The sequence below is a fragment of the Beta vulgaris genome, chromosome 8 (assembly GCF_026745355.1).
Source record: "Beta vulgaris subsp. vulgaris cultivar EL10 chromosome 8, EL10.2, whole genome shotgun sequence".
NCBI lineage: Eukaryota > Viridiplantae > Streptophyta > Magnoliopsida > Caryophyllales > Amaranthaceae > Beta > Beta vulgaris.
Window position 1 is genome coordinate 6,470,903 of NC_079209.1, and position 9,288 is coordinate 6,480,190.

The following is a 9,288-nucleotide window of genomic DNA, read 5'->3' on the forward strand; positions in this document are numbered from 1 at the left end:
ACGTCCCAAATTTGAGATCTTGAAAAGGGTTTTGTACTGTCTTTCGAGATCAAGACTATTATGCATTGCATCATTGCATGTGCATGAATGTATTACCATATTCATATGTACCCATGCATGCTAAGTTGGGAGTTGGAACTGAGTTGGGACCATTAGTGCATTAGTGCTCCATATTAGAAAATCAAATTATTCTAAAGCAATAATAACGATGTTGTCCTTAAGAAGGTTTTAACCCCTATTATCAAAATACCTGTGATGGGAATATGCTCAACCACTTCCATGATAATCTTCTTCTCAAAAACAAAAACAAAAAAAAAAATTATACAATAATCGTTGAACTATTAGGATCACGTTATGGAATAATAGAAATATATATGACTTCATCCTAAAAATAGCAATCATATATGATTCTTCCATAATATATATTTTTCAAATTAATTTACTCAAAAATATTCATTGTAGAAAATCATTGCATCATTATTCTTCCATAACCCAGGCCAAAAATATGACATGATGGCACATATACTCCCTTCTCCCAAACAAATGATACAAAGTGAACAATAAAAATTACATGTATAAAGACTCGAATACAACACAACCTCTAATTTGAAATGCATACACAATAATCAAGCTATCTACAACATATTGGTTTATTGTGGGACAGTTCTTTGAAGAATAGAGTTTCATCCTGTTAAAATTGGTGACTTTTTGTGAAGAAACTAAGTTACACAACGTCAAACTTGGGACGTTATTTTGATCAGTTTTTGCGGTTTTGGCATAGTCTGATCGTAATTTAGATTTCGTTAGCTTAATGATATACATCGAAACAAAGTATTTAGAGACATGATATATAACAACCCCCGTAATTATTGATTTCAATAAGTGCTAGTTGCTAAACAAATAGAAAACTCATAATACATTCTATTATCCCAAATGTTATGGCCCAAAATACTTAGCAGCTCATATGCTCCTGCCAACATTGTTGGAGCAGAAGTGAAGTAATAAGACTACTGCTAATATATTTATTCCCCATTTGGCTGCTTCATACCCATCAAAAGATTTAAATTCACCATCAAATTCAGAATTAAAATATCATAATAATCATTGTTATTAATACCTTCATCCCTTTCTTTGATCCCAACACCATATTCCAAGTTCCAACCCTAAAATAAGTTAAGTTTAACAATAATAGTTCTATAAACTTAAATTCAACAAAATTAAGTTAATTTAAATAAAAATATATAAATTTATGCATATGTAAATTGAAAATAACGGAACCTACATCAATGCCTTTATTTCTTGTCGGCCTTCTACATATTTCTTAATCCACTATACATTGATATGTGTTTAATTAGGAATTCAATCATTTGTAGATAAATTAAGAAGGCAAAAGGAAGAGAAAATGATGTACCCATGACCCTTCACTTGAATATAACTTGGTGGGCCTCTCTGGTATCAAGTTAGTTCTAGGAAAGGCTTCCAAATTGAGCTTGTATGTTTTCCTATATATTCTTCTATAAAAAGATAACGCCTATATTTTCTGTTTTAGAATAGCCTTGTATTTTTAAAATTTTATGTTATATTCCTTAGATTTTTTATTCTATATAGCACTCTTTAACTTTTAAAATTTTCTCGCTCTATCGTACAATAAAATTTGAATGTACATCTTAGTATAGGAAAACTTACAATCTTTTTTTTTTTTTTTACATATGGTACTTTATTTAATAGACATGTATTAAAACATGCATTCACATTCACATTAGTTACTAAATTCACTATCTTAATGTCAAAAATTAAAAGTCTGCAAATCATTCACAACAATCCTAAAGAATCTAGAAGAATAAGGCCAAGTTTTACTCGACTAGAGAAGTGTTTGTTGTATAATTGTCGACTTGTACGTTGAGAGGCTCTATAGTTTTGTAACCTCTTGATATTAACTTCATTTTTATAGATATAATAATTGTTGTTTTCGTAAGGTTATGTAGAAACTTTAGAAAATATTTCATCAACCATAGGCTGGTCATATGTTACGAACCAGACTTAATTTTTTTATCCTATAAAAGAAAAAACATTTCCTCCATTTTATAATACATGCAACATTAAAATTAGGCAGGTGGTTTAAGTAAGAGAATAAAGATGGTAAACAACTTAATGTACATGTAACTTAAACAACGATCATAATGAGTTTTGTTCACTTAAAATTTTCAAAAAAAAAAGTATTTTAAAACTTGAGAGTAGAAAGCCGATCGATGGCAAATCCGATGCTTATGCATGGTTAGCAAAACCTTAAGATTATTATAATAGGATAGAACAAGAGACCAAAAGTAATAATTTCAGGTGGTTCATATGCTCATGTGATGACAATCTAAACTAATCTCGTCCAAAATATGACAACTTCTTTGCGGAATTTTATGCTGGCAAGAAGTAGCTAATGGGAAGAGGCTGAGGCAATGGTAACAAGAGCAGTTGAAGCATTATAACTATATTAAATCTTCTCCAACATAATACACACAAACATGTCCAAACAGTTGCTTAATTCATTTCTGGCAGCTATAAACGGTAATCTTCTTTTTCTTTCCTCATATAGTCATTTGTACACAGGACAGTCAACATATTAAATAAAAAGAGATCGAAAAGCAAGGTTAAATATTTATTTCATATATATATTAATATGCATGGCTAGAAAAAATTCTTTTGCTTACCATTAATCTTAAAAGATTATTCCCACTATGCTTTTTTTAACCTCAACCAATGGTGTTCTACGATTTTCATGCATTTTGGGAATACATCAAAACAAATGAATTTAACAGCGTAAAACTTGGTTGACCCGTTCGATATATTATCCACTACTAGTAAAATTTAATGTATGGTAGAATTCGATCTTAAAATTAATAACTATTTTTAATGATCTATTAGGAGTGGATAATCTATTCAATTAGTATTGTGGGGGCCAAATAAACAATAAATTTATTGTTATACCACTTCAATTTTAGCCAAAATGGATCACTTTGAATTTAAACTCAATCATTTTTCACACCAAAAGCGGTCACTATTGAACAAAGGGTAACTTTAATTACTTTAGAAGGGTCACTTCTATATAAGAAATACTAACTCATTTAAGGCAAAAGTTATTCTCGTCTGACAAATAACTTTTTACCGTATAGAGGGGTTACTTTTATAAAAGTTACTCCAAGCAAAAGTTATATTCTTTGTATAAGAAATTACTATACACTAATGTTATCGGGATCGGGATCCTACTTTAGATCGTAAGGGTTGGTAGGATCGAATCGGCATGATCGAATCATAGGATCGTAAGATCCTAAAATATAGGGTAAATTAGTGATAATTATGACATAATGTGGCCAAAAGACTCGTGTTAAAACTTTACACACATTAATGATGACGATTTTTCATTCTCAAAATTGTGATAGTAGTTCAATACTCTAAGATTGAAGTAACATGTGACCAAAAGCTAATAGGAGAAATATAATATTTGGAATTATTTTATGAATTTTTGTAATAGAATCAGATCATACAATTTTGTTATGATCCTACCATGTGAATTTAGGTAGTTGGATAGGATCGAAAAATCCTATTAAGATTCTATGTAGGATTGGGATTTCAAAAGGCCTTTTGAATAATAGAATCATAAGATCCAAATCGGAATTTTAACAACAATGTTATACAGTACACCAATTTGGTTGAATATCTTTTTGTTATGGATTACATCCATATTCCCAAACAATTCTATATCTCCTATACATAAGGTTAAAAACTTAATCACCTTCCACTTATGACATAGTGATAGAGAGGATCTTGAGGTAAGAGTAGGAGGGTTTTGGTAATAGTTACTCCATCCGTCTTCTTTAGTTGTTCTTATATACTTTATTGAGAAATTTGAATATGTTACTCATATTTTGAATTTTTCATACATAGTGTAAGTTTATGGCTTAAATACTCAATTGGTTTTAACCTGTAATTAATGTATTCACACTATTCATTGGTCATCTTTTACTCTTTTACTTCTCAAACTTTTTTCTCATTGGTTGCCTAACACAAAGTAACTCAAATGGCTAGAAGCCTAAAATCTTTATTTTTAATTAATTTTATTTTATTTTAAAATAATGATGGAATCTTGCTCATTTATTAAGTTACACAGGTTTCTCCCTCAATGCCAAATAGGAGCAACAAAAGAAAATGAAGTGAGTACTACTAGGGATGGCCATATCTAGTAAACCGCTCTATCTAAATAAAATGGTGAAAACCGTAATAAACGGATGAAGATCGGGTGACGGATTCGGGTAGGATGCGGGTGACCATTTCTCACCCATCACCCAATCCACCACCCGATTAAGCACCCGACCCATTATCCATCCGTTTAATTTTTTTGTTCAAACTCGTATTTTTGAAACTCGTATTGTTGTCAAGACTTTATTATTGTGAAGACGACTTCCTAAAACTTGTATGGTGCGACGTCACCTTTTCTTTATGCTGAAAACATCGGCATATTTATTTATGATTTCGGAAAGTGTAGGTGGAAATTGGGTACATTATTTTTTTAATAGTTATAATCTAAATTTGATATTTAGATTTTTCACCCGTTAATCACCAGACCCACCCGAATCACCCGGTTGCGATGGATGGATGGATTTCGGGTGATGAGTAAAGCGGGTGACGGATGGATGGATGAGAGTCAATCTAACCGGGTGATGGATGCGGGTGATGGCTCACCCGACCCAAATCCCACTCGTTGCCATCCCTAAGTACTATCTTTTTCCCAAAATAAATGTAACTGTTTTACTGACAAATTTGTTAATGTACGATTTTAATTATTAATATCTCGAATTAGTTATTAATAAAAAATTATGAAAAGCTGATATATTGAAGATATATATATATATATATATATATATTATATATATATATATATATAATATATATATATATATATATATATATACATTGAGATGAATCTAAAAACATTTTATTTTCTAACGTTTATTTTTGTAATAGTTAATAGAAAAAATTATGAACAAAGTGAGGCATGTAAATAATATTAAAAATGAATTGTTGTAATTATTTTAGAACAAAGAGCATATAAAATTAGTTTTTGAAAATATGCATTGATAATATTTTTCAAATATATTTAATATCTTTATAAAAATATGTATATATTCTTATGTGATGACAATCCAAACGAATCTCTAAAACATGATGACAACTTTTTTGCGGAATTTGATGGTGGCCAGAAGTAGCTATGGGGAAGAGGCTGAGGCACCATGGTAACAGGAGCAGTTGAAATGCGAAAAGGATTTTTAAAATCTTCTGCAACATAATACACACAAACATATCCTAACAGTTGGTTGATTTAATTTTTGCAGCTTCAACAGTAATCCTTTTTGTTTCCTTATTTGAACACAACACATTAAACAAGAAGATAAGGTAAAAGCAAAAACCAAGGACATAACGAAACGAAACAAAGCATTAACAACAATATTAATTTAGAAGTGAAAAAGGAAATGTTGATTTCAATGAACGAAAATTTTTAGTCATTTATTTTCACCTAATCTCTTCTTGATTACCTAACTCTTCCTTAAATTTGAGGAAAGGATACTCTTAAAAAAAATTGGTTACTGTTTACATGGCTAATTGCACGTTGAAGCAAATAAGCACATATGAATAGTTGTTCTAAGAGAAATGCCAAACGTTTTGTATACTAGGGTTTTCGCTGTATATAGAACGGAGTTAGCCATCCACACACAATGGTCATGCATGGGTAACTCCGGTGCGTGGATGTGACACGAGTAGATATAAAAGAGTTTTAAATGGTACGGTGGGTACGGCTCCGGTGAATGGGGGAGGGATTGGTTGATTGGTAGCTGCTCTAATCCGACACAATGGTCATAGGGTGGAGGTCGGAAGGGTAAGATAGATTGTTAAGGGACAAAGAGAGGAAAAGAAATAGGAGGAGAAATGAATATGAGTAAAATATGAAGTAGAGTGCGTATTGGGTGTGTATCATGTTACAACATAATTTATTGTGTAACAAAATCTCACACATACATAGTGACATGAACTCCAACAAAAATTGAGATGGCCTTTACAAATAATGACATGATATTTGATGTTATTTTGCCATTTATTTCAAGTTATTTGATTTTCTTTTTAGAAAAGAAATAGTGATTTTGGGTTGTTACACCATAAGTTATAGTGTAGTGTAGTTAGAATTTATATAATTCCTAAATCCTAACTTAACTATATATTAAAAGTGACGAGGAATTGGGGTCGGCTCAAGTGGTGAGCTTTCCCATCTTGCCTAGCAAAGTCTAGGGTTCAATTCCTACCCCAAGCATTTGCTTGGGATTTAGGCTCCGTTTGGTATGGCATAAAAATTTCAGTGTAAAATGATTTTCATGGAAAACAATTTACAATGGAAAGCACAATTCCAAAATTAGTTTTTCATTATTTGGTTCGATGTAAGAAGAATGATGAAATGAAAGGAAAATGAAAGGGAAAGTAAGGAGATAGTGAGATGAGTGTACAAAAGAAATAAGGAAAATAGTTTTTCCCTTCATTTTGAAAGGAAAATGGTTTTCCATCATTGGGAGAGTACTTTTACCCCAAGGGAAAATGGTTTTACACTATTTTGCCAACCAAACAATGTAAAACTGAAAATAAAGGAAAAAAGTTTTCCAGGAAAATGTTTTACGCCCTATCAAACGGAGCCTTAAGAGTAAGGATGGAAATGGGTGATGGATGATCCATCACCCGTTTAACCCGGTTTTTTAAATGGATGAAAAACCCGATTTAAATGGATGGAAAGCGGGTGGTGGGTGAGAATTTTTTCACCCGTCACCCGATCCATCACCCGTTTAACCTCCAACCCATCACCCATTTATTAAGTTTTACATGTAAACTTACTTACTTTTTATATTTTTGATAGAAATATTTTATATCATGCATATCATATCACAAATTTCATTACAAAATATACTACATGGTTTCACCCGTTTATCACCCGACCCACCCGTTTCACCCGGTGGGTGATGGATGGATGGATGCGGGTGGAACGGATGGATGCGGGTGACGGATGCGGGTGATGCTCCACCCGCCCCGAATCCCACCCATTTCCATCCCTACTTAAGGGGAGAGGGGATTGAGGGTGTCTGACTTGTAATGGGCCTCTAGGTGAAGGCCTTGTGCGAGGGCAACCCAGAGAAATTATTCTAACCAATTTTTTAAAAAAATATACATATTAAAAGTGACAATTATAAATTGATGACAATTTTGTACTAGTTTGACATAACGTTTTAGGTGATCAATTTCAAACACATCCAAATCAAACTACAAGCGAATTAAGTTCTTTACTAATTCCCCTCAAAAAAAAAAAAGGTTCTTTACTAATTTATATAATATGTAAAATATTTAATACACTCTACTTCTCTTAATGTATAGAATATAGGACATTTTGATATAATGGTGCTATAATCTCTAGCATAGTCACCGTTCCTAGAACCAGCCACCACAAGCTAGCATCACCACCTGAAACCACCTTAATTGACCACCCTTATCTGATATTGAAAGCACTTTAATCTCCTCCCGTTATTCTAATATGCATTACCTCGGTCAATGAAGGTAGATCATAAGTTCCAATTTACAATATCCATTATCCAACAAAATAGATAGATAGTAATCGATAAGATTATGTTTATGGTTTGAAGCTTGCCTTCTCATTGATGATTTCACAATATATATTATGAGTTACAGTAGGAAACATTATATGCCATGAACTCTAATACAAAGGAAACATTCCTCTAATATATGATTGTCTAACACCCCACATCAAGTTGAGCATGTGAGGTATCAAGAATGCCCAATTTGGACAACAACAAAACAAACTGAGACTTCTCAAGAGCCTTAGTGAAAATATCTGCAAGGTGAGTCTTTGGAGACACATAACATAAGAAGGTAGAATGATACCCATCATAATTGCATCTCGCATAAAGTGTCATATCATTGTCAATATGTTTTGTGCATTCATGAAACACATGATTTTTAGCAATATGAAGAGCTTACTGGCTATCACATAACAAAGGAATAGCCTTGGGATGATTGACACCCAAGGTCAACACCATGGCCTTCAACCACTTCAACTCACATGTAATACATGCCATAGAATAATACTCTGCCTCTACAGAAGAGCGAGAAACAGTATATATGTTATTTCTTGGTCTTCCAAGAAATAGGAGAAAGACCCAAGAAAACTAACCATCCTAATAAAGAAGGAATTGATGGGACAAGCAGCACAAACATAATCACACCATCCTTGCATCAAGAGATCGTTGTCGTCTCGTAATATAATACCCTGTCCAGGAGAACCCTTCAAATAACGAACCACACACAAAGCAGCATCCCAATGCTCAACACGGGGTACGCTCCTACATAAACTGAGAAAGAACATGCATCGAATAGGCTAACTCGGGTCTAGTGACAGTTAGATAGATCAAACGCCCCACAAGGCGATAATAAGCTGCATCATCAGACAACAAAGAATCAAAAGCATGAGCAAGACGATGGTTATGTTCAATAGGAAATGCACTGGGTTTAGAACCCAATAAGCCAACCTCGGATATAATATCAAGAGTGTATCTCCTCTGACATAGAAAACACTAGAAGCACTACGTGCAACTTAATTCAACCCAAGAAAATACTTCAAAGAACCTAGATCTTTCAGCTTAAAGCAATCACTCAAATAACCTTTAAAAGAAGAAAGAGCAGCGGATTACCAGAAATAATAATGTCATCAACATATACCAAGACATTTATCTGAACAGATTTTTGAATGAAAGTGGATAGGAAATAATCAGAGTAAGATTGAAAAAATCTATACTCTTTCAAAGCGTGACCAACTTGGCAAACCAACACCAAGGAGCTTGTTTCCAGCCATATAAGGATTTTTGTAGACGCAAACAAGGTTAGAATTGAGCACTCAAACCCAGAAGGAAGGTTCATATAAACATCTTCTTCGCAATCACTAAGAAGAAAGGAATTATGCACATCCATCTGATGAAGCTCCCAATTCTTGGAAGCTATAATAGCAAGAAATGTGCGCATAGTAATCATCTTAGCAATAGAAGCAAATATTTTTGTATGATCAATACCTACATCCTGATTATTGCCTAAAACAACCAAGTAATATTTGAGATACTCAACAACACCATTAGACAGATACTTGGAGTGATACACCCACTAGCTGCCCAATTCACGTTTCTCGGCAGGCAAATTATC